Genomic DNA, 27550 nt, shown 5'->3' on the forward strand with positions numbered 1-27550 from the left:
TCTCCAGCACCTGTTGTTTCCTGACTTTTTAATGATTGCCATTCTAACTGATGTGAGATGGTATCTCATTGTGGTTTTGATTTGCATTTCTCTGATGGCCAGTGATGATGAGCATTTTTTCATGTGTCTGTTGGCTGTATGAATGTCTTCTTTTGAGAAATGTCTGTTCATATCCTTTCCCCACTTTTTGATGGGGTTGTTTGTTTTTTTCTTGTATATTTGTTTGAGTTCTTTGTAGATTCTGAAAATTAGCCCTTTGTCAGATGAGTAGATTGCAAAAATTTTCTCCCATTCTGTAGGTTGCCTGTTCACTCTGATGGTAGTTTCTTTTGCCGTGCAGAAGCTCTTTAGTTTAATTAGATCCCATTTGTCAATTTTGGCTTTTGTTGCCGTTGCTTTTGGTGTTTTAGACATGAAGTCCTTGCCCATGCCTATGTCCTGAATGGTATCACCTAGGTTTTCTTCTAGGGTTTTTATGGTATTAGGTCTAACATTTAAGTCTCTAATCCATCTTGAATTAATTTTCGTATAAGGAGTAAGGAAAGGATCCAGTTTCAGCTTTCTACTTATGGCTAGCCAATTTTCCCAGCAACATTTATTAAATAGGGAATCCTTTCCCCATTTCTTGTTTCTCTCAGGTTTGTCAAAGATCAGATGGCTGTAGATGTGTGGTATTATTTCTGAGGACTCTGTTCTGTTCCATTGGTCTACATCTCTGTTTTGGTACCAGTACCATGCTGTTTTGGTTACTGTAACCTTGTAGTATAGTTTGAAGTCAGGTAGCATGATGCCTCCAGCTTTGTTCTTTTGACTTAGGATTGTCTTGGCAATGTGGGCTCTTTTTTGGTTCCATATGAACTTTAAAACCGTTTTTTCCAATTCTGTGAAGAAACTCATTGGTAGCTTGATGGGGATGGCATTGAATCTATAAATAACTTTGGGCAGTATGGCCATTTTCACAATATTGATTCTTCCTATCCATGAGCATGGTATGTTCTTCCATTTGTTAGTGTCCTCTTTTATTTCACTGAGCAGTGGTTTGTAGTTCTCCTTGAAGAGGTCCTTTACATCCCTTGTAAGTTGGATTCCTAGGTATTTTATTCTCTCTGAAGCAATTGTGAATGGAAGTTCATTCCTGATTTGGCTCTCTGCTTGTCTGTTACTGGTGTATAAGAATGCTTGTGATTTTTGCACATTAATTTTGTATCCTGAGACTTTGCTGAAGTTGCTTATCAGCTTAAGGAGATTTTGGGCTGAGACAATGGGGTTTTCTAAATATACAATCATGTCATCTGCAAACAGGGACAATTTGACTTCTTCTTTTCCTAACTGAATACCCTTGATTTCTTTCTCTTGCCTGATTGCCCTAGCCAGAACTTCCAACACTATGTTGAATAGGAGTGGTGAGAGAGGGCATCCCTGTCTTGTGCCAGTTTTCAAAGGGAATTTTTCCAGTTTTTGCCCATTCAGTATGATATTGGCTGTGGGTTTGTCATAAATAGCTCTTATTATTTTGAGGTATGTTCCATTTCTTTAAAACCCAAATACAAATGGTTTGAGCTCCTGTCTTGAGACTTCAGAAAGTTAGATCTTCTAGGTAGGTATCTTCTCTCCTCTACGCTTTTCTAGAGATCCTAAAAGAATGGTGTCAGATTCAACTAACTCATTTTTGTACTTATAAGTTACTTCAGTCAACCGGCCCACATTAGACTATTACTTAGTGACCAAACTAGAATTTAGCTTACCCCTGTTTTTCATGACCAGCTGCTTCTGGCTGAAGCTCAGGTCTTCTCCTTAATTCACCAGATACAGTGATGATGACACTACAACTCTGAAGATAAAAATTACAGACAGTAACTAAATATGTGGAAAAAGTGAATTCAGTTGGATATCCATTATCACATTTCCTAGAATCCACCAATCATGTCATTCCAAGGGTTCTCCTACTTAGTCCTCAGTACTTTTGTCCTCTTGCCCAGGTGGTACAATTCTCACCCCCAAGCATAAAGACCACAGTCCAAAAGAAAGGGTAGTTTCTTTGTCAACACCTGATTTCTTTCTGCCCTAGTGTCAATGACAATCATACTCTTTAGTGGAAACATCTACTCAGCCACAGGATAGGGTCTAGCTCCCCCAACATTGATAAGAAAATCAAAATGTTTGACAGTGCATTTTTTTCCCCAGAGTATAAATATTCACCCTTGCAGAGTACCAGCTGGAAGATTCTGACATATGCTCTCTTTTACATCCTGTAGACCCACCATTGGGTTGACAAGAAGATCAACCTCATTTTTCATGCTCTACGCCTTACTCCAGCATTGCATCTTTCTGGAACTCCCCGTTTGGTGTCTTCCAGTGTTTCACTTGTCATGGAAGAGCAATGCTATACACCTAGCTGTGAAAAGTTAAAAACAAGCCAGAAGTCCACGTTCATCACACTCCCTATGCGATCCATCTCTACAATCTGTCTATTTATTTCTTAAATATAGTATCAATCTATCCCATATCTCTTTCTCCAAAAATCCCCATTCAAGATTGTCATTTCTTGGAAAGTTCACTAAAGTGGCTGCCTAATTAGCCTATCATATCAGGACTGTAAACTTCTCAACTGATATGGTTTGGATTTGTGTCCTCACCAACTCTCATGTTGAATTGTAATCCCTAGTGCTGGAGGTGAGGCCTGGTGGCAGGTGATTGGATCACAGGGCGGTTTCTCCTGAGTGGTTCACCATCCTTCTTGGTACTGTCCTTGCCATAGTGACTGAGTTCTCATTAGATCTAGTTGTTTGAAAGTGTGTAGCACACCCTCACCCCTCATCTCTCCCTTGCTGCTCCTACCATGTTAGAGGCCTCACTCCTTTTCCTCCCCCAGTGGTTGGAAGCTTCCTGAGGTCTCCAGAGAAGAAGTCTTTATGCTTCCTGTATAGCCTGCAGAACTGTGAAGAAATTTAAACCTCTTTTCTTTATAAATTATGCAGTCTCAGATGTTTCTTTATAGCAGTGCAAGAACGAACTAATACACCAACATGGTAGCCATTCTGTACTCTGCAAGCCTCTCTCTATGACATCTATCAATCACTATTTCTCTTTAGCACTTTCTCCTTGTTCTTAGGATGAAGGCACAATTTTGTAACATGACAATAACTAAACTCCATGAGGTCAGGAGATGTGTCTTTTTGTGTCTTATATTCAGTCCTCACAACTGAGCAAGGGTTATTTGAGTAAATATTGATCAAATAAAGATGAAAAATAAGATTTTTGTACACATATAATTGAAGGGTCAATTTCTAGTGTCCTACCTCATAAAAATGGAAGGAAGTGCCAGTGCAAAGAATAAGGAATAACTGATTACTTTCACCTCCGGAACTGGAAGCAGCCCTGGTTATGTTCAAACGCAACTTCTGCTATTAACAAAACAGATGTGCCCCTCCCCCATACCACTCTATCAGCCAATATATTAATCTTTAATTCTTTAATCAAAGTGTCTTATATATATAATATGATACCGTAACTAAGATAAACCTTCTTTTACCTCTCTTACAGACAAAAGAAAAAAAAAAAAAAAAAAAAAAAACAAGAAAAACATAGCCAAACTCACTTAAGAATGTCCTTAATGATGTTGTAAAAATGATTCATTTAATTAAAGCTTGACCCTTGACTGTAAGTCTTTTCAGTGTTCTGTGTATTAAAATGGGAAGTACACATAAAGTACTTCTGGTGCACTCTGAAGTATGATACACAGAAAACTTTGTTCTTCAGTCATAATTCTTTTATTGTCCAGACCTTGTATCTCTTATTTGCTCTTAATAAAACATGCTAGCCTCCATTCCAATTTTTCACATTTTATGACAGAGTGCTGTTATAATCAGTCATTTATTTTTGTCTGTTCAGCAGTAATCATGCCACTGTGTAGAATTGATAGCTAGTTGCTCAACAATTATTTGATGCAAAACTTTCTTCTTCTGAGTTTTTGTTATGTGTATATTAACATTTTATGTTATATATATATGTTAATGTTATATATATAAAGTGTGACATATATACACACACACAGAGTATGTTGACAGTTACAAACACTGTTACAAGTATTTGGATTAAAAGAAAAAGGGTGTAGTTTGAGGATAATAAATTAGTCAGTGCATTTAAATTGGAAAAAATTGGGAGTTTTCAATATTGCCATGACGTTAGATAAGTCATTGGGTGTATTGTATTTTCTAATACAGTTCTGATGATAAATTAGGCAGTGCATCTGAATTGGAAAAAAAATTGAGAGTTTTCAGTATTGCAGTGGCCCTAGATAAGTCATTGGGTGTATCATATTTTCTAATACAGTTCTGAGGCAGGATAGGTAGTCAAGGAAGTGAGCATATTCTTTTGGGAGGCAGCAACTGTGGTGACCACTCAGTCAACACAATAAGCCTCAGTCTTCGCATTGTAATTGGGCTCATACAAGCAAAGTGATCTTCAGTAGGGACGTTCCCTTCTAGAGCGCATGCGCATTTTGACTTTACCTGTCCTTGAACTGACCCTTTGCTCGTTATAATAGTAGAAACACACCCCTGGGTGGAGATTTAAGATGCTAATGTGACATGTGACATATGAACAAGCATGTACAGCTAACATGCTGGAACTACGCATGGGCACCCAGAAGACCATACAGAACATGCTTACTAGTAACACCTCTTTCCACCTCCTTATGAATAATCACGTAAGACTACAATAAAAGGAGTCTCCCTAGTGCCAGTCTTTGCTGTCTCATCCTTATGAGCAGCCTGCCTTAAATTTCCTCTCTCTCAGTGTACTGTCTATTCTGTACTTAACTTTCAAAATATTCTTTTTCTTTTGCAATAAATTACTCTATGCTGAACTGCTTTTGCTGTGTGCCTCTTGTTTAAATTCTTTTAAACCATGAAGACAAAAACTGACATCACATCGGCCGTCACCATTTCTATTTGGTTTTTAATTGTTTGATTTGAAATACAGTTGGATGAATGAGAGAGAGAACGAACTCTTACTGAATTTGATGCTGCAATTTGCTTCAATATATTTGGCTCTGAGGACCTGGAATGCAACTCACCTGCTGTGGCTTACGTTAAGAGTCAGTATGGCTCAATTTTTAAGTGACTTTAGCCTGTAGAATGATTGAGGATGATTGCTTTCGCTTACTTGATACAAAACCGGTGGAAACATAGATGGCCCTTCAGTTTTTTTTTATGCATCTTGCTAACTATTGTTTTTCTTTTTAAATGGACATTTACTACCTAGTTAGAAAAATAAAATACCTCGAAGCAAACATTAAGCAAAATATAGCCAATCTATCACATGCCCAACTCCTCTTGATAGTCATAACCGTGAATAGACTGGCCATTACACAGTAAATTCTACATTTTTACAAGTTGCTTTATAGATTCATTTTGTGATCACTAGTAAACCTATTTAGCAAGTATCTAATTAAGAAAACCTTAATAAAAGCCAATTACTCAATGCCCTAAATTTACTAAATTTTATTTTTGCGGTACTGAAATGTGTTTTAAATTAGTCGCATTATACATATTAGTGCTAAAAATGTTGCCCATGTGCAATGCCAGTTTACCTACAACAACACTTACAGGCAGTTAACAGTTCATTTTGCATGCTATATTCATTAGTAATTTTCTTTTACTTATTAAGAGGTATAAAGAGTATAACTACATATATTGTGAATGCATTTTATTAGTAATTGGGCTGGACTTTGACTCATCAATGTACCTGGCAGTTTACATGTGAGGAGGTGTCCATTTGTATACCAGTAGCAGCTTTCAGAAGAATAAACTCAAATATGTACCCGGAGGGAGATAAAATGCCTCAATAATGTTTTTGGTTTACTTTACAAATAGCACAAGGAAGGAAATGCTACAGGTCCACAGGAAAATGCTACATTTCTCTCTTTTAAAAAAAATTTTTGTTAAAATAATTTCAGATTTACAAAAAAGTTGTAAAACTGTGACAGAGAGCCCACATTTACCCTGCACCCAGCTTCTATAATGTTAACAGCTGACATGATCTGACGTCAATATCAAAGCCAGAAAGTTAACATGAGTTACTAACCTACAAATCTAATGCAAATTCCTCCAGTTTTGTTCTGACATCCAGTTTTGGTGTACATGGTCCCTATGTCTTTTTAATCTCCTTCAATTTGTCACACTTCCTTAGTGTTTCCTCACCTTTCACGACCTTGACACTTCAAAGTTTTTAAAATAACCGATCAGCTCTTTGGTAGACTGTCACACAATTTTGGTTTGCCTGATGTTTTCTCATGATTAAATCAAGCTTACGCATTGTTTGGCAAGAATACCGCAGAGGTGATGTAGTCTTCTCAGTATATGATATCCTGGGGTGCCTATGTCAATATGTCCTATTACATGCGCAACGGACCTTGAACTCTTGGTCAATGTAGTATCTGACAGATTTCTTTGTAAAGTTACTTTGAGTGTACACTGATAGGTTCTTTCTCTTGAAAATTTCATTCACTTATTTTAACATCCATCAGTGGATCTTACTAATGACAATTATTATGGTGGTATATCCCCAATAGTGATTTTGGGTTTTCCTCATTTTTTCTGAATTTATTAATTTTTGTTTTCTATAAGGAAGATCTGCGCCTCTCCACCATTTAATTATGGATTAATTTGTGTATGCACGTTAGTAAGGAAATGCGCATATTTACTTTATTCCTGAGTTGTAATCCAATATGATGCCTGTTTTTACTTGGTTTCCCAGATTGCTGTACATTTGGCCTCCTTAGTGACAACCTCCAGTTGTGGCTTTTGGATGATCACAGTGTATCGTATTATCAAGTCAGGTGGGTTTCTGTTAAATAAATTGAAGTATACATAGTAGTATTTAGCCACAGATATTTAACATTGGTACATTTTTGGAAGAAAAATACCCAATGGGGCAAAAATAAGTAACTATACTTCTCTATGTGAAACACGTTTCTTGCTTCACTTCAACGGTTTTAAACATAGCGCAGTTCAAGTCAGACTTCCCATCCTCTCTTTCCCATGTTAAGAGAGAAGTAACTTGTGGCTCCCCTTTTGTTTTGGATTTTAAAAAGAGTCTGCGTTGCCATATCCTTCTGACTCTTCATCCTTTTCATGGTGCTCATTGTTTTGTCCTAATCGACACGGAAATGTACTTACAATTTTGTTCTCAAAACGCTAGAGCTCTAAAGATTCTGAATCTGTTTTTAAGAACACCTTGTTGTGACACACAGCTTTTTACCCCTTCCTCATGCAGTCTAGCTACATCCTGTAAGTATGTGTCCAACACAAACAGAGCTCTCCAGTCACGCCTCCTGTCTACTTTTCTGGGCTACGGCTGCAGTTACCTGCAGACCACTTATATTTTTAGAGTATTTCAGATGGTACAACGTATTTTGTGCACCTACATTTTTTAAGGGACCAAATTTTTTCCTTTAGATGTTTTAAAACACATTTATATACATATTTATATAAAAGCCCAAATACACACATACACACACACACACATATATATTCTTGTATTTTATGTACTGTGTGTGTTTGTATGTATGTGTACTATGTGTATGTATGTGCCTATGTGTACATATATGCTTATGTGTGTTTTACGTCCTCCATATGTTTGGGTTTTCCTTTTATAGTCATTTGTCTGAATCATAAAAGATTTTTTTTTTTTTTTTGAGATGGAGTCTCTCTCTGTTGCCCAGGCTAGAGTGCAGTGGCACAATCTCAGCTCACTGCAACCTCCGCCTCCCGGGCTCAAGCGATTCCCCTGCCTCAGCCTCCCAAGTACCTGCAGTTACAGGCACATGCCACCACACCCAGCTAATTTTTGTATTTTTTGTAGAGACAAGGTTTTACCACGTTGGCCAGGCTAGTCTTGAACTCCTGGCCTTAGGTGATCTGCCCGCCTCAGCCTCCCAAAGTGCTGGGATTACAGGCATGAGCTGCTGTGCCTGGCCAAAAGACATTTAAAATTCTACTTTCCTGGGCATTTATAAAAGTTGTTAGACTATTTTCCAAGTGAGATGGTTAAAGGAAACATTGTTTTGTAGACTCATTTAGCCTGCTGAGTTTTCAAAGTGCCTCTGTCATCCAAATTAGCTTACCAACTTAACAACACATATTCCAAAGCTCTTTCATCACAGACTCCTGGCAAGTACATGCTATAAATTCTAACACTACGAGTAACTTCCAAGGTATATGGGAGAACAGTAGTCATTGCATAAGTTCCAAGTTATCTTTTTCCAAAGCAGCCTTCAAATCAATCACTTCCCAAGATAAGATAGAGACATTGGCAAATACTAGGGATGTCGACGACTTTGATCCACATTCTCTGTGTATTAGATGCAATAGTTCTCAAAATTTCGTGAAAATAAAAGTCATCTCAGGTATGACTTTTATTTTATATTCAGGTATGACTTTTATTTAGACCCTATGTCAAGACATTCTGATTAAGTGTGAGCAGCAGGAATTTTTATTTTTATTTTTTCTTCCAGCATCTTCCTGCTGGTAGAAGGCAGAACTGGAGTCAGTGGCTTGGAAACTCTTCTTAAGCTTTGCTTGTTTGTATAGAGGAAGGCTAATGGGGAGAGCTGCAGGAAATGGAACCAGGCATGTTTATAAAAAGCAGTGGCCTGTGGGGGTAGCAGACCTAGGGGAGCAGGTGACTTCCAGGAGGTGATGAGGCAGAATCACTGTGGGGAAACTTGGTGAGAGTCCGGGTTCTCATTCTCAGTAAGCCAGAAACCACTCAACCTGTATATTTGACCTCATCTGATTCAGTGTTGTCTTTATTGACAAGGAAGTCATCTCAGTATTGATCTCAGGAAAAGGAATAAATTTTAACCGTGTGTTTTCAAAATGTGCACACATCCCACAGCACTATCACACCATCTAATAAAAACTAAAATATCAACATCTATTTTTTTTCAATCAATGGCAATTTTCAACTTAATTTTTCTAAATGTAACTGACTGAACTCTTTCATTCCTGGCTTGTGATGTGAACAGGCACCATGGGTTCATATTTTTATGATTGAAATGATTTTTTTGCACACCATTTTCTCACTCTCCTGTTTCTATTTATTTTCAAACTTGAATACAAGAGATAATGTAGCATTCAGCTTTCACTTGGAGCATAATGTAACGCCTTTGAAGTTCATGAGTGAATACCTAGTGGGCCAAGTAGCCTGATGTTCATTCCAGTTGAATATCTTCTGAGCTGTAAAATGTATCAGGTTTCTCTAGTCTCCAGGAATTAAACAAAAGTAGCAATAATATGAATGCAAGCAAAGCTTTTTACCTAGGGATATGAACATGCTCTCAAAGTTGTGTAGAAGCAAAATATTTATTTTTTGCTGCAATTAATAAGTTAAGACCCAAGTTCTAATTATTTCTTCAAAAACCATTTTGAAAATTGGAATTTTCAATAATATACATTAGAATTTATAAGGTTTCTGACTCATAATTGAATACTAAACCTATATACTTATATTACTGCTGATAGAAGGTAGCCCCTGCCCCTAAATGTGTGTTTTTTTTTTTTTTTTTTTTTTTTTTTTTTTTTTTTTTTTTTTTTTTTGTTTTTTTTTTTTTTTTTTTTTTTTTTTTTTTTTTTTTTTTTTTTTTTTGGAGTCTAGCTGTGTCGCCCAGGCTGGAGTGCAGTGGTGTGATCTTGGCTCACTGCAATCTCTGCCTCCCTGGTTCAAGTGATTCTCCTGCCTCAGCCTCCCTAGTAGCTGGGACTACAGGCTACTCTCCCACGCCTGGTAGTTTTTGGTAGAGATGGGGTTTCACCATGTTGACCAGGATGCTTTCGAACTCCTGACCTCAGGTGATCCGCCCTCCTCAGCTTCCCAGAGTGCTGGGGTTATAGGCATGAGCCACGGCACCTGGCCAGACCCCAACTTTATAATTTGAAATAGAATACTGGGAATACAAAGGAATATATTGAGATATAACACAGATATCGACTGGGATAATGATATCAAAAGGATAATGATATCAAAAGATAATGATTTCAAAAGGTTGGATGCCTCTTTCAAGGAGGGAAGCAATAGTTATTTTGCTCTTAGGTCTAAATTTTTCAAACCAATCTAATCATTAGAATCATACGGAAATCTCTTCTGTTGTCGTTATTATTATTTTTAACCATCTGTAAGAGGGAAACTAAGGCATCCTGAAGGCCAAAGAGCGTTGGGGTGGAGGTGGGGATGGTTAATGGGTACCAAAAGAAAAAAAAATTAGACCAGTTTTTTTTTTTTTTTTTTTATTTGTTATGGGCCTATCATGATGAATGTATCCAATAAGCATGTTTCAAATCTAAAACTGGATACTGAAAGAGGTAAGAATGACAGGTAAAAAGGGAAGTATTTTGCGTAAGCATTGTAAAAGCTGTCAGAGACTATGAGAGAACTCAATGATAAGATACACATAGAACAGCTAGGAAATCATTTACTCATTTGTTTGCTTTCCCCAAGAACTTTTTCCAAAAATCACCATTTATGAAATTATTATTTAAAACATGAAAAAAAAAAGCTTTAAATATATGAAATCGTAAATGTCCCGAGGAATTTGAAGGGCAAGCTGTTATTGATGGCCGTAATTGTCCATTTTAATGTACACACAAATCACTGGGGATCTAGTTGAAGCTGTTTCTGATTTAGACTGTCCGGGGTTGACCCTGAGCATCTGCATTTCTAACAGACTTCCAAGGCTGCAGACGCTGCTGCTCAGTGGACCACACTTTGAATAGTGATATTTTAAATTGAGTGCATACACTTCCATGAGCAACTATATTTTGAACAACCAGTTGGGGAGAGAACACAAAGGAAAATCAGATAATTATGTCATTACTTTTCGGATATATAGAGGGTTTTGTAGAAATAAATCTTTTGTGAATGTTAAATTTGGTCTAAATCTCCCTGTCTGTCACGAAGGGCAACCTAACTTGATATGTAAACAAACCACAGCCTAACAAGAGTAAGTAACAAATCACTGAATGCCAGCCAATCACAGCACCCAAGCTTCAGCCACTCACAGGCGGCCAACTGGTCAGGGCATGTCTATATAAAGGAAATGTCAAGCCCCAACTAATTGCTTTTATACGTAGTGATTCTTTTCACTCTGTAAGTACTGCCTGCCCACTTTGCTGGGTGGAGCTCTGTGAACTTTTACTAGTTCTTAGTACTGCCCAATTCATGAATCCTTCTTTGCTCAAATGAACGCTGCTAAATTTAATTTAAAGTTTTTATTCTAACATGCGACGTCATAACTTTTTATCCCGTGAGACTTTGCATGAGGGAGAACAGTCACTAATTAACAGCCAGTTCTTGAAATCACGCAGTCCTGAAATCCAGCTGATGCTGCTCTGCAGAGAAGCAGATGTTTGGAGGTAAGAGTTGATTAGGTAGAATCTGGGAGGGAAAATATTTAAGTTAAATGTGTTAAAATATTTGAAGGACTGAAAAATCTTTGAGATTTTTAGATTTTAGAAATCCCTGGGTGCAAAAACTTTGGGAGTGGACATGCATCATTTTGCATAATGGGAAGTTTCTACCACATTTTTATTTGTTTGCTTTTGTCATACATTTCCTCTGCTTCAGGGATACATACTGTGAGTTTCATTAGCAAAGTTCACATTAAAATTTAAGCAGGTGTAAAAGTCTTGTTTTTTTGCAACACTTAAACATCTACTTTTTGTAAAAAAAAAAAAAAAAAAAAAAAGATGAAGTTTAAACATTTTCTGTTAAAACTAAATCCAAGTTTCAATGTTATGGCTCCAACTTCCCTCAGCTGTAGCCATAAGTTCATGTTGATTGTTATTGGCCATCTTTACAAAAATAAGGTATTAATGCAGATTCCTAAACGAGTTATTTCTCCAGGATGAATCCAATAAAACAGTGTCTTAACATGAAGTGACCTTTGTCCCTGTGGTCCAAAACTGTAGTAAAGTCCCTGCATTTCGGTAATATTTCCCAGCTGGATATGGCAAGTGTGATAGTCATTGAATGGGGCTTTTCCGCTGATATGATTTGGACTCGCGTCTGTGCCCAAATCTCATGTCAAATATGAGGAGGGGCTTGGTGGGAGGTGATTGGATCATGGGAGTGATGTTACCCCTGCTGGTCTTGTGATAGTGAGTTCTCATGAAAGCTGATGTTAAAAAAAAGTGTGTTGCACTTATCCCTTATCTCTCTCTTCTGCTCTGCGATAGTACTATGTGCTTGCTTCCCCTTCCCCTTGTGCCATGATTATAAGTTTCCTGAGGCTTCCTAGCCATGCTTCCTGTACAGCCTGTGGAACTGCGAGTCAATTCAACCTCTTTTCCTCATAAATTACCCAGTCTCAGGTAGTTCTTTATAGCAGTGTGAGAATGGACTAGTACACCCCTTCTCCCCTCACCCTATGACCTTCAGAATGTTGGTCATATATAAATTCAAGTACATCTGGTTTAGTGTATATAAAATAATTATTTAACTTAGAACTTTACAAGCTAACAAGTAGCTAAGAAATACTAAATGATATTATTGATACATGATAGATGATAGATGGGTATATTTGCTGGCAAACCTATGGAAATCATTCATATTCTCAAGGCTAATAAAAAAGTGAACTGTGTTACTACCAATGAGGGTTTAGGGATAAGTTCCTGGTGCTGTTCTACTAAAGCCTCTTCAAAATTGCCCTTTCTCATCTCTTTGTACATTTCTTGGTACCTCCAATTCTGATCCCTAACCCCTGGACACAGGGTCTTGAATGACTTCTGCATTTGCTCCATGCGTGCCCATCACTCTGTATGGTATTTTGTCATTCTCTTTCAAAAGTCCTCTACCACTTTCATAGGAATACCTCTTCACCAATTGTGTATCCACATGTCTTAATTTTCTATGCAATTTGATATCTTGGAGTTATTGATTTATGCTATATTGTGTATCTGTTTTCAGGATTTAGGGGGAGTCAACTTAACCTAATATTATGTCCTGAATCACCCTATCATCTCTAACGGTGGTTCTTAAGCTTTTTGAGGTCTTTTAAAAATCCCCAAACCTAGGCTGTACTCTAGACCAATAAAATTAGAATCCCTGGGGAAGGGCCCATGCACTGATATTTTGAAATTCCTGGGAGATTCCACCATCAGCCAAGTATGAGAGCCTAATATGGTTTGGATCTGTGTCCCCACCCAAATCTCATGTTGAGATGTAATCCCCAATGCTGGAGGTAGCGCCTGGTGGGAAGTGATTGGATCGTGGGGGTGGTTTCTCATGGTTTAGCACCATGCCTCCTTGGTGCTGTCATCATGATACTGAGTTCTCATGAGAGCTGGTTGTTTAAAAGTGTGTGACACCTTCCGCTCTTCTCTCATCCTCCTGCTCCTGCTATGTAAGACATTCCTGCTTCCTTTTGTGCTTCCACCATGTTTGTAAGTTTCCTGAGACCTCCCCAGAAGCAGAAGCCACCATACTTCCTATACAGTCTGCAGAACCATGAGCCAATTACACCTCTTTTCTTTATAAAATTTCCCCATCTCAGGTATTTATTTATAGCAGTGCAAGAACAGACTAATACAAAACTCATATTCTAAGAGACTTTTCCTCATTACATGCAGGTGGCATCTTTGTTCTTGCTAGTCATATCTACCATACTCTGAAGAACCCTCTAGACTACAGGCCAGCTGACAATACCGGCGTCACTGTAAGCAGTAGGTCTGCACATCAACTTGACTTAGTCAGCACTGCCATGACAATTTCTCACAACCCCTGACTTCTAGTGATTGATCTACCTCCTACCTTGCTCTTCAAAGACAATAACCTAATCCTAGAGAGAAGCTTCAGGTTTTCATTTGAAATAATTACGTTCAGGGACATTGGAAAGCCATTCTTCTAAGATAATAAACCAGATCTTACGTCTCTGGTCTTCGTTTTTCTTCAAAACTTGTTTCTTATGCCAAAACAATCTGCCAAACTTTATAGCCATATTTTGTAACCAAAGATTTTTCCAATGGAAAAACAGACACACACAAAGACTGTCTGTCACTAATTCTTTGCCCATTATGAGAAATTAAAATAGGAACATATCGTGAAGCTCGTATTTAAATTTATTTATTTTTAAATTTGTATTCATAAGAGACAAAACATTAGGTAATTCAGTTATTAAACATATGCCTTTTGGCCGGGCATGGTGGCTCACACCTGTTATCCCAGCACTTTGGGAGGCCAAGGTGGGTGAATCACTTGAGGCCAGGAGTTCAAGACCAGCCTGGCCAACATGGCGAAACCTTGACTCTACTAAAAATACAAAAATTAGCTGGGAGTGGTAGCATGCACCTGTAATCCCAGCTACTCGGGAGGCTGAGGCAGGAGAATTGCTTGAACCTGGGAGGCAGAGACTGCAGTGAGCTGATATCACGCCAGTGCACTCCAGCCTCGGTGATAGAGTGACACTCTGTCAAAATAAATAAATAAATAAATAAATAAAACAGAAAAAATATATATGCATCTTAGTTCAAATCATTTTTTGGAAGTTTTACTCGTCTATTGCTCATTGTAAATATATCAGTTATACTGTAATGGGAGTTGTCTGTCTACTGTGCTGAATTTTAATCTCCCTTGCTAACTTGTCGTTGTATCTTCAATGTTTGACCCCATAGGAAAACTTAATAAATACTTCTCATGAACATCTCTACCACCCCTGAATTTGGAGATTTGCCTCTTCATTCCATTTTTTTTTTTTTTTGCAATAATTACTTAGACACTCGCTAGAAGATTAATGAGTTACACAGACTTTTGCATTCCTGGCTAGGGAGCTATTTACAATCTATTAGGTATCTGGCAACAACAGCATAATGTGTAATTGGTGCTTAATAAATGTGTTAAGCCAACAGCCAAGAAGAATACAAGAGGTAGAAGTAATATTTTGATTCTACCTGTGGCTGTAATTTCAGCTGGATCCTGAAGGATGGATGAGATTTTGACAGAAAAAAAGTGATGGAAAGGAAGAGAAAGAATCATCGCAAGTGAGCGTGGGGGTGCACAGGGGGTTGAGTCAGTTCCCCTTTCATTATGTGCAGAAGTGGAAAAATTGGATAAATGAAAAGGGAGATTAAAATTGTACAATTTCAGTCATTTCCTCGGCAGTCATCTCTCCGAAGGTTGGTTCTGTAGCTGCTGGCAGGTGGCCAACTCACTAAGTCCTCTTAAATTGACAGAGAAGCCAGATAAATATCCACTCTTGGCAGCACTTTCCTGACAGATGGTCTGGCATTCATGGTATAATCCAAGACAACAATGGTAGAGCTAAAAACTCTCTAGCCTAGCATCTCCTAATTACTGCATGCAATATGTAACTAGGATTTCAATGTGCTAGCAGTTACTATCGTGGAAACAAGGGAGATGAAACCACGTACAATAACCAAGAAATGGCAGCCACATCTAAGAGGATGAGTGTGTTTGACAGGGGGGTCTTCAAGACTTGAAATGTAAAAATATAGGAAAATAAATATGTCCATTTCTTCTCCCTAAATGAGACTCAGTACTACCCTTAAGATCACAAATGAAATGAAAGATGAGATTCCAAGAAATTTTATTCAGTAGCTTTTTAAGTGTTTTGTTTAGCAACTTGGATTTTAGTGCCCCCCCTCATCAAATTCAAGCCACTTGCAAAAGTCCTTGATGGCTGTAATCATTTGGACTTGTATTTTCCGACACTCCTCTGGCCACACACAAGGATAAAGGACGATGTGGTGTCCTGAAGGCAGTGACTCAAGAAGAACTAGAAAGCAGCTAGAGCACCATCACTGACAATGGGTCCTTAGGCATGTCACTACCTTTCAGTTTAGTTACCTATTCTCTCTCTCTCTTTTTAAAATAACTTCAACTTTTAATTTAGATTCAGAGAGTACATGTGCAGGATCGTTATTGTGTATATTATGTAATGCTGAGGTTTGAGGTGCAATTGATCCTCTCACGCATATAATGAACACAGTACCCAATATTTAGTTTTTCAGCCCCTGTCCCCCTCCCCCAGTAGTCACCACTTTCTATTGTTGCCATCTTTATGTCCATGAGCACTCAGTGCTTAGCTCCCACTTGTAAGTTGGAACACACAGGATTTGGTTTTCTGTTCCTACATTAATTCTCTTAGGATAATGGCCTCCAGCTGCAAAGGACATGATTTTATTCATTTTATAGCTACATAGTATTCCACAGAGTATACATACCACATTTTCCTTATCCAGTCCACCATTGATGGGCACCTAGATTGACTCCATGTCTTTGGTATTGTGAAGAGTTGCCTTTTCTCTTAAAGAAATTACCCCTCTGCTAATGTAACTTTTATTTTGGAGAAATTACTATGATTTACCAAACCCACATATATTTACTTCTGTAGAATGACTTAGGAACTTAAAAATAAACAAAACAAAGAGGTCAGCTTAAGAAAAGACTATCACAAAGAATTATGTAGATATTGATAGCATGCAAATAATTACCTTGTAATAATGAAGCTGTTAATGAAAATATCTGAAGACAGTAGGGTTGATGCCTAAATTAAGATCTTGAGAAGGAAAGTGTGAAACTTTATCAGAAATAGAGCAGACTCAGGGAAAAGAAATATTGATGCATTCAACCTCTTTAGAATCACGAAGGCATCTATCACCATAGTTGCCGATATTGGCAGTAGAGCTATTTGAAACTTGTAGTCTCAGGATAATTACAACCTTCTAGATCCTGTTTGAAAGTAGGTTGTGATCAATGGTGGAATCCCATAACTTCATTTCAGTTTTAGCTAGGAAGTTAACTGTACCTGTTTTGCCCTTAGTCCTAATTATTTGTTTATAATAAACTTCCTTTAAATTGATATTTTTGAATCTACTGCCTGTTAATGAGTAGTTAAGGAAAAGATAAATACCTGCATGTCCCTGAAATAGATTTATACCTAAGAAAATCCATCCTACATTCTCAATTTCTTATCTCTTATCTCTCTATTATTGATGGGAAAACTTACAGATAACATAAACTAAGGGTTAAAACATATTTTGTGTAATTTCTGTGCATATAGAAGAGTGTATAGAATATCATTTTTTTTAAAGTACAAATGTATGTGGATTATTTATTGTTGTGTAGGAAATCTTCCTCAAACTTAGCAGTTTAAAACAACAGACAATTGTTAGCTCCCAATTTTTGTGGATTGGAAATAATGGGCACAGATTTTCTACTTTAGGGCCTCTTGCAAGTCTAAAGTCTAAGTGCCAACCAGAGCTGGGGATTCACCTAAGGTTTAACTGGAGAAGGATTTTCCTCCAAGATTACTTCCATATTTGTTGGTGGAATTCGTCTCAAGGGTGTTTGGCTAAGGGTCCCAAGTCCTCACTGTCTGTTGGCTGCAGACTGCCTTCAGTTCCTTACCCCTTGACTTCTGTTTTGCTTCATCAAGGCCAGAAATAGGGAGAATCACTAGCCAAACCCAAGGTGCAGTCTTTGGTAACCTAATCACAGAGGTGGGATCCACTCAGAGTGGATGTTTTCTATTTGTGTGAAGCAAGATAGCCAAAGAGTGTGGATTTCCTAGGGATTTCCAAGGGCTTTGCACACAGAAGATGGAGTCATCTGGGACCATCTTAGAAGCTGCCTACTACAGTGTGTGTGTGTGTGTGTGTGTGTGTATACATGTAATATCTCTAGAAGGATAAAAAATAAAATAGTTGCTTGTGTGACAGTAGAAGAGTGAGAAGCAATGACTTTTAATTTGTTTTTCCTGTGCCCTTTGGACATGTAAAGCCTGAGTTTGAGATGCTGGTTGCAGATATCAGAGTGAGGTTGAAGATACATGAATCTGAAGATCAGAAAGAACTCTGGACTGAATATAATATTTGAAGTAATGAATCAAGAGATGATATTTGATCTTATTAATGATAAGATCACCCAGGAAGGAAGGCCAGAGAGACAGAGAGAGAGAGAGAAAAGTAGAAAGTTCGAGCCTGGGGGTGCTTTTTTTGTTTTTCTCTTTAAGGATATTTGTGACTAAGCTGCAAGCTTGTCTGATAAAAATGAGTTGTTTGAAAATAAAAATGTTTAAAAATATAAAATACTCAAAGAAATGGAATGGTATTGTTTTTAAAATTGCATTTACAGCAATTATACTGTGATTAGCCAGGATTTGGTTTATGTCCAAAATCTACAGATGCAAAGAGTATCTAGACTGACAATTTAGGGTGAAAAGTTAAGATTCCAAAGGAAAGTCAGTACAGGAGGAAAATGAATTAGAGTCAAAGGAGCTGATATGCTTCATTTAATTTTTCACCTTGAAAATTCCACCGAGTCCTACTTGTCTGCAGCCTGAGGCCGTGTCTTCCTTCCAATATGACGCTCTCATCTCTGAAGTCTATTCTGTTCCTTTTTCTTCCACTTGCTATTATGGTAAGTTGTTTTCCAGAGTCCTTTCTTTCCCCCTCTGAGTTACAGTTATTTTTATTCCTAAATACCTAGTAGTCGGTGTTCTTTTACCACGACCAGTATCAGCTATGTTCTGAAGGGAAAAAGAAAAATTTAAGTAATAAACTCAACTTCCTCTGAATATCATCTGTCCAACTGACAAAATGGGGTTTTGAAATAAATTATCTTAAGAATCCTTTGAACCTGGCCGGGCGCGGTGGCTCAAGCCTGTAATCCCAGCACTTTGGGAGGCCGAGACGGGCGGATCGCGAGGTCAGGAGATCGAGACCATCCTGGCTAACATGGTGAAACCCCGTCTCTACTAAAAGATGCAAGAATCTAGCCGGGCGAGGTGGCGGGCGCCTGTAGTCCCAGCTACTCGGGAGGCTGAGGCAGGAGAATGGCGTGGACCCGGGAGGCGGAGCTTGCAGTGAGCTGAGATCCGGCCACTGCACTCCAGCCCGCGAGACAGAGCGAGACTCCGTCTCAAAAAAAAAAAAAAAAAAAGAATCCTTTGAACCTTCAAGATTTCATCCTTTAAACAGAGGAAAGCTTGCTAGTGCTGAAGCTAAAATACAGCAAGGAAAATAAGGTGGCAACTAATGCTAAGTGCCAGGCTTAAGTGAAGTTTTGAGGCTGTTGGAACCTCTGGTACCCATCCTACATCTGGACCTCCCTCCCACAAATCTCCTCTGCATTTATCCTGGGGACTGCTTTCTCCTGCCTGTAATCTGTTGTAATTCAATAATCACTGCTGAGCTAAGGCACGCCTGTGTGCATAATGCTCACCCATACACACATCCAAACACAGCAGATGTTAGGCTAAGATAGTATGTTCCATAGATCCCACGTGTTCAATAAAACCAAGCTTCCCCAGTATGCATTTAAATTAACTTTTCAGTTTCACATAAAAACAAGAACTGTGAAACTACCCAGTCAGCATTGGTTTTATAGAATCTCTTGTCCATGTGAAAGTTAAAGTTAATGCTCCTTGAGTTGACATATGGAGCTAATTTGATGGATGTATGTTCAAATGAAATATGTCTCAGTGATTCAAAGGCTGGGTAACACTGGTATACTAGCTGGTTAGATGGTGATTTCTAAATATAAATTAAATTATTTTTATGATGTGAGGAAATTACTTAGGGACCAACATCAGGAAAACTAAGAAATTGAGACTGTAAAGATAATGCTTATTTTAAAAGACAAATAGCACTGCCTGTGTGAATTGCATTTACTAAAATCTTACATGATAATATTAAATATACTTATAATTTTGTGTTTGCACAAAATGTTAATATGTGTTAGGAACATGGTGTTTATATTAGTGTTTAATGAACAGAGGTTATTCTGTTCTCTCAGTTCGATGTTTACTACAATTTGCATGAAACAGAGTTGTGTCACGTATACTCTTCCTAAAGACTTTACCACTTGAAAATTGGAGATTTTTTGAATGGTAGGCTGCAGAACATAGGCATACAAAATGTTGAGATGAAACTGAATGCCTTTGCTTCTTTGGAAATTCCAGTGCAATATTATAATTCAAAGCTATGTTGAAAGATACTTAATTTGAGGGTATGTTTTACTAAACTCTCACTACATATTTATGGGAATGATGAAAAGAAAACTGGATTATGGATGAGTTCATTGAAATCATGGATATTTATAATGCTAAACAAAATGTGTTAATTACTTCATCTCACTATAAATCAGGTATCAACTTTATTTTAAAATCTGGATTTAATGACTAAAATGTAGCTTTCCATTTAGTTATGTTTATCAGCAACTAACCACAGTCATATTAATAGTGTTTGTGATTTCCACCAATAGAAATTAGGTATTTTTTTAAAAAGCAAAAAACAATTTAGGCTAGCAAAGTCCGCTAGAGAATGAGCCGTAAAGACTTATTTTGTTTTAATCTGAAGAATTGAACTTCTCATGGACAAAATTATCACCAGCAGAGCTGAGGTTCAACTTGTGTTCATAGCAACCATTAGGAATACTTTGGAAAAAGCTAAGGTCAGCTTTGTGGGTGGAGATGAGTAGATAGGAATTTATTTATTTATTTATTATTGTATTTTTTGAGTCAGAGTCTCACTGTGTCGCCTAGGCTGGAGTGCAATGGTGCAATCTCAGCTCACTGCAACCTCCGCTTCCTGGGCTCAAGCGATTCTCCTGCCTCAGCCTCCCAAGTAGTTGGGATTACAGGCATGCACCACCACGCTTGGCTAATTTTTGTATTTTTAGTAGAGACAGGGTTTACTGTGTTGGCCAAGCTGGTCCTGAACTCCTGGTCTCAAGTGATCTGCCCGTCTCGGCCTCCAGAAGTGCTGCGATTACAGTTGTGAGCCACCACGCTTGGCCAGAAAGAAATATTTTTTAAAAAGAAAGAAAGCAAATATCAAATTGTTCATGGTCTGAAAGAAGAGAGAGTAAGTAGAAATATCGTAGACTGGTCCAGCAAGTCAGATCCCTTCTAGTCAAGGGAGAGACAGACAAGTGCCTTCCAAAGGGGCCATTTGCTCAAAAGGCAAACAAGAGACTTAAAGAATTCATGGGTTCCTCATCAGAGAAGATTTATGCTATTCCTATTTGAGTATCTACATCTACACTTTCCCAACCTGGTGCTCGGTTGACATGGATCCCACCTTGTGGAGTTTACATTCTAATTGGAAAAATAGCCAATAAACTTGTGATTTATTTTCATCAAAAAAAAAAATCCAGTATTTTTATGTCACCTTATAGTTGTTGCAGATATTTCAAAATCTAGTTAATATCCACCTCTAGATATTACAGCGGTTATTACCCTACCACTAGAGCTTATTATTTAATATAATAAACCTATATTATTAAATAATTTTAAAAATGTTTTAATATTTGTATACCAATATTATTCTAAAATAGTATGAACAGTTTGGTGAAGTTTAATGGAACTTCACTAGGCTATCAAAGGGGTCTGTTGACTTAACATGGTTAGGTACACACGTTCTAGATGAATTTGCCAGGAGGATTTTTTTTTAATTCAACAAATCAACAACAAAATTTGATAAAATTGTAGAAGTTATATTTATCAAACCAATGTAGAAGCGTCACTCTTCATAATTAAAAAATTCTGCTACAGAGAACAGAAGAAATGCATGGAGATAAAATAATTAACTGGGACATGTAAAACACTAATAAGAATGTATATGAATTAAAGTATCAGTAAGGCTTCAAAGCATCCCTCTTTTAGGCGATTACCAAGGCAACGACTAAATTGTCCCAAATTATTCAAGTCATCACTGAAGCATAGCAAATGTTGAACCACAGACTGATTAAAAATTATTTGAAAAAAGAGAAGAGTGTAAAATACCATAGTGGAGTCTTAAACAATATCATGTATTATGTGGATTAAGTATTTTACCCTAATTATGTAGGCACTATGTAGAAAGCATATAGAAATCTAATCTTTGAGAATATATTATTTAACTCATGTAGAGTTAAATTACTTTGTATTTTTTCCTACTGGCATTAATTGGCTTTAAGAAAGCAAAGGCAATTGGCTCGGCATGGTGGCTCATGCCTGTAATCCCAGCACTTTGGGAGGCCAAGGTGGGCGGATCACGAGGTCAGGAGATCAAGACCATCCTGGCTAACACGGTGAAACCCCATCTCTACTAAAAATACAAAAAAATCAGCTGGGCGTGGTGGTGGGCACCTGTAGTCCCAGCTGCTCGGGAGGGTGAGGCAGGAGAATGGTGTGAACCCAGGAGGCAGAGCTTGCAGTGGGCTGAGATTGTGCCACCGCACTCCAGCCTGGGCGACAGAGGCAGACTCCATCTCAAAAAAAAAAAAAAAAGAAAAAAGAAAAAGAAAACAAAGGCAATTAATTGACCGAAAACATGTGCTATGATCAAGTTATTATAATTAAACACAGATTCTTGATTTATAGCATATTTATAGAGAGGTGATGTGTGTGTGTGTGTGTGTGTGTGTGTGTGTATAGTAGTCATATAAAATTGAAACACATTGTATTTTGTACTCAAAATGATTTAAAATTGTTATAATTGCATCTATAATAAATAAATATATTCCATTAGTGTGTCATACACATCTGGGTATGGTTTGTTTTAAGTTTCAAATGTTGTGCACTCAAAATATTAATAAAGCCCATTTTTAAAGAAAATTTAAAAGAAGCAATGTAATAAAGAATCTTCGAATTATCCATTATCCATTTACTTTTGGAATGTATTCATCTTTATGCACTTAATCATTTGGGAAGCAATTTGTCTATTAATGGCCTTATGATAATTTAATATAAATGCAATTTGTATAAATTGTGTTCAATGTCAATTGTTCCTAGATTAAACATGTGATTTGAATGGGAATTAAACATTCACAGTTACATACATTATAAAGATAATCGTTTCCCTGATACAATCATTTTCCCTCATCATCCATCTTTTTTTTCAAGTTTTTATTCTTATTAAAATTTTCTATAGAATTAGCTACCTTCATTGACACCTCTGACTATTTTTAAGATGGTTAAACAGTTTGTGATAGATATGTTATTTATATTAAAAAATAAAGTAAAGTCTGGCTCACATTTGTAATCGCAGCACTATGGAAGGCCGAGGCAGGTAGATTGCTTGAGCCCAGGAATTCAAGATCAGCCTGGGCAACAAAGGGAGACCCCATTTCTACAAAATAATAATAATAATAATAATAATAATAATAATAATAATAATAAACCAGGCATGTTGTCATGCACCTGTGGTCCCAGCTGCACAGGAGGCTAAGGCGGGAGGATTTCTTGAGCCCAGAAGGTTGAGGCTGTAGCGAGCTGTGTTCATATCACTGTACTCCAACCTGGGTGACAGAGACCATGGCTTAAATAAATAAATAAATAAAACATAATAATAAGAAATCAAGTTAGATGTATCTAGCTATGTTAATCCTCAAGCTGCTTGAATATGTGAAGATTATTTTGGAGTGTCTGGACTCTGCTGAATTAACCGACTGGACTTGATGTTCATGTCAATATAGCATGAGAGTTAGGCCGTATATAGTTTAGTGAAAGTGGACGAAGACATGCAAGAGATAGAAGTTCCGTCTGAAAGTTTTGCTTTTAAAAAAAGTAGACCAAACATGTCAAACCTTTCAGAAAGCTTTCCCCAATTAACCAACTCCTCACTCCTCAGTACCCCTTTACTCTATAACGATACTCTCTTTTACGTATCACTTAAAACTGAAAGCCTTCTTGATTCTCTTATTCTCATATACATGCTCTTCAATCAAATTAGAAAGCCTATGGACATGAACTATGTCTTTATGATGCATTGATGTTTTTCTCAAAAGAGGCCCTACACTGTATGATGGGACCTGTTGATGAGGGAGGGCATAAGCGGATTGGTGAATGAGTGGAAACCAGGAGTTGTTTGGGTACACAATCTTCATCTACCTTCTCAGATTCCCCCAAATGTCCATCTTTCTCTCTTTCTTGGCTCTCATCTCTTCTATGCCAGACTTTTGGAACTAGGTGAATCTCACACTTCAGGGTGTGAAATTTGGTTTTCTATGTGTCTTTCACATGGTTTGGAGGGAATTAGCTAGCCAACAGGTGAAAATTAACCAACACGAAGTGGGAGACAGGAGGGAGCCAGGCGGGTAAATTCCCCTTTTCTCTTTCCCAGGATGAGATTCCTTCTTGCAACATGTTTGGAGAATCCCCATTCCTGTGACAGTCTGTGCCACTTTATGGAACAGCATGAAGCCATAGCTGTCGTATTGCATGGCATCTTCCTTAACCTTCCTTTCTTTTCCCCTCGCTTTCTCTGCTGTAGGCTTGTACCACCTAATATAATGTTAGCATAAGATCCTTTCCTTGGCCTCTGTTTTCTAAAGTTCCTGGGCTAAGACAATTTCTAATAGAAGTATTTTAAAGATACATATCCTCAAGGTGGGTTTTAGGATTCAGACTGCTCACTCAAATGAAAGTAATCATTCTTGGTCATTGGGACTGGTGAGTAGGGTGGTAGTGATCCCTAGCCTGCAGTGTCTGGGTTTACTTAGAAGGAAGTGCTATCTCACAGCAGTGCTCTCAGAGACCAAGCAAGTCTTGCTGTACATTAGGACAGTGGAATAGGATGGCTTCTGTGGAACTTACAGAAATAGATGACAATTTCAGGACAGTTAGCTGCCAATTTAAGACAGGTTTTGAAAGCCGCAATTACAGCCTTGAGGAAGACTTTCCTGTACCCTCAAAGAACAATGTGTTGAGAATCAGGCTTAGGTTCTGAATATAAAGATGACAAAGATGCAAGAAAATCTAAATGTACAACCCCAGTAGATCTCTTGTGTCAAAAGAGACTCCTGACCAAAAATAAATAAATAAATAAATAAATAAATAAATAAATAAATAAATAGAAAAAAATAGGTCGTTCAGACTCCATTGGGGATATATGGTTGGTTAAACTCAAGACCCCCTGATTTTCAAAGTTCCTTTCAAAGTATCCCTCGTTGCCAGAGGATATTGGCTTCCCTTGCTTGGAGACAATGTGAAGCCCTTACTGAAAAATAAAAAGCAGGTCACTTGCAGGATAAAACTTGCTCTGCCCCCACTGGCCTTCATTGCCTCCAAGTCAATAACTAAAGTCAGTTCTCAACACACTCTGAAAAGGAAGCACGAGCCTTGCTTTCAGGAAAAAAAAATGTCTACAAAGCAAAATGGATTGAAGACCTTACAAATACATATCAACAAGAACTAGGGGTGCCTGAGTAGGGGTGAATTTTGAGGGTTTTCTACTGCTGATGTGAGTGTGTGTGTGTGTATGTGTAAAATATAAAACCAAATATGGCATGATTCATTGACATGAGCACACTCTGCCGTAATTCAAGAGTAAACATTTTAGTAACAACACCTGGAACTGATCCTAATAGTTTTCTTTGATGGTTCCATGGAGCAGATCAAACAATAGTCTACCATACAAATGAAGTGAAAATACCTTTGTATAAAGGAAGAAAAAATTGGAAGAGTCAGGGAGTGGCAGGTTCATTTATGATGTACAATCTGAAACTTCATTACTTGAATAACTGACCTGCTTTACCCTGAGAAGCTCTCTTCTTTTGAATTATTTAAAAAATAAAACAAGCAAAATATGACTAGCCAGTTTCCTCCAAAATGCACATAGTAGTGGTGTAGTAGATACATTAAATACTGTTTTGATGTAGTAGATACATTAAATACTCTTTTGTTTGTTTGTTTTTTGTTTGAGACAGAGTTTTGCTATTGTTGCCCAGGCTGGAGTGCAATAGCACAATCTCGGCTCACTGCAACCTCTGCCTGTCTGGTTCAAGCGATTTTCCTGCCTCAGCCTCCCAAGTAGCTGGCTAATTTGTATTTTTAGAGACAGAGCTTCCCCATGTTAGTCAGGTTGGTCTTGAACCCCTGACCTCAGGTGATCTGCCCACCTCGGCCTCCCAGGGTGCTGGGATTGCAGGCATGAGCCACCATGGTCAGCCTGATTTATCTTTTTTATTTTGCACTTTGAAAGGTTGATAATTCTGAATTTGATGGTGACATCATATAGAGATGAGCTACGAAAGAAATAAGATTGAAACCAACATGGCCTATAAGTCAATAATCAAGTATTGGCAAATGTATTGAAAATTGTATTGAAAATTTAAAAGCAAGTTGTAAAGTTAGAGTATATAAGTAATTGATTTTCTCAAAGTGAGTTCCATGATTAAGAGTCCTTATATCTGAATTCCAGTGTTGGTTTTGTCATTAAAAAATTGAAGTCATTTGAAGCAAATTGATTTACTCAACTTACTTGCCAAATGAGTTATGATTAAACTATTTAATAAACTTTTGATAGGTTCTATACAGCATTTGTGAACTATGATTCATGTTGAAATTATTTGTCTGGGTTGAAAATGTCACGAACAGTCACTAGTAAATTAGGTTTTAAGGAGCAAGTCACAAAACCAGATGTCTCTAAGACCTCTGACAGGCTAAGATGATATACTTCTCTAAGTAAATTTACAAAAGTAACTTTTAAAAATGTGTTTTTAAATGCTAGATCTGTAGATTGAATCACTGAGGACTTTTATGAGCAAATCTCAGTTATTTCTCAAGAACAACTGGTTACCTTTCTTGCTATCATTAATCTACTAAAAAATAGGTGCCATCAAAATCTACTTCCATTAATGTAGAAGAGACATCATATGCTCTTAAATAATCTTTCAATAAAATGATTTACTTTGAATTTAACCAACTCTCCCATAAATTATGTAATACACTGGAGCACCAGTATCCTCTAGTAGTTTTAGATAGCCCAGTACTTATTTAATCAAGTGTGTATGTCTACTTCATACAGGTATAGATTAAATTATTTAAGAATATCACTGTCATCCACTAAAATGAAAAATGAAGTTCTTATTGTTTCCAAGAATAAAATACAGTCAATATGCATCTCTGCATGAAGTGATCAATTAGTTCCTGAATCTTGCATCAATACTTACAAATACACACATAATTAAATGTGTACCAATGTTGACAGAATTTGTAAAAATAAATCTAGATTTATTTAGATTAATGTAATTTATTTCAATGATTGACATTCTATACATTCACGTGAAATTATTTCGTGATCAATGTTCTAGAGAGTTTTATCTATATTTTCTTCTAGTAGTTTCATATTTTTGGATCTTATGTTTAAGTCTTTATGCCATTTTGAGTCGATTTTTGTATAACCCTATTTAATTATATTTTACTGAAAGTATTTTCGTTAAGACTTACTCTTTTCTGTGTAGCTACACAACAAATTTGATTCCTAATGGAGAAATTTTTATTTATATCAATTTTATTGATTATCATTACTTGCCTTGTGAGTTTCTTTGTGGTGGCCTTAATCCAATTCAAATTATCTAGGGCCACATTTTGCAGTTCTATTATTTTCTCATATTTCCAACTTTGTGTGGCCACTATATCATATATTCCTATGCATCATGGATCCAACTATCTGTTCCCACCTTTATTTTCAAATGTGCTGATTGAAGACAAGTAGAAGTTTGCAGTAATGTCTATTTACATTAGCAGGACTTTTAACATACCAGTGAT

Source organism: Piliocolobus tephrosceles, chromosome 17 (assembly GCF_002776525.5).
Source record: "Piliocolobus tephrosceles isolate RC106 chromosome 17, ASM277652v3, whole genome shotgun sequence".
Classification (NCBI taxonomy): Eukaryota; Metazoa; Chordata; class Mammalia; order Primates; family Cercopithecidae; genus Piliocolobus; species Piliocolobus tephrosceles.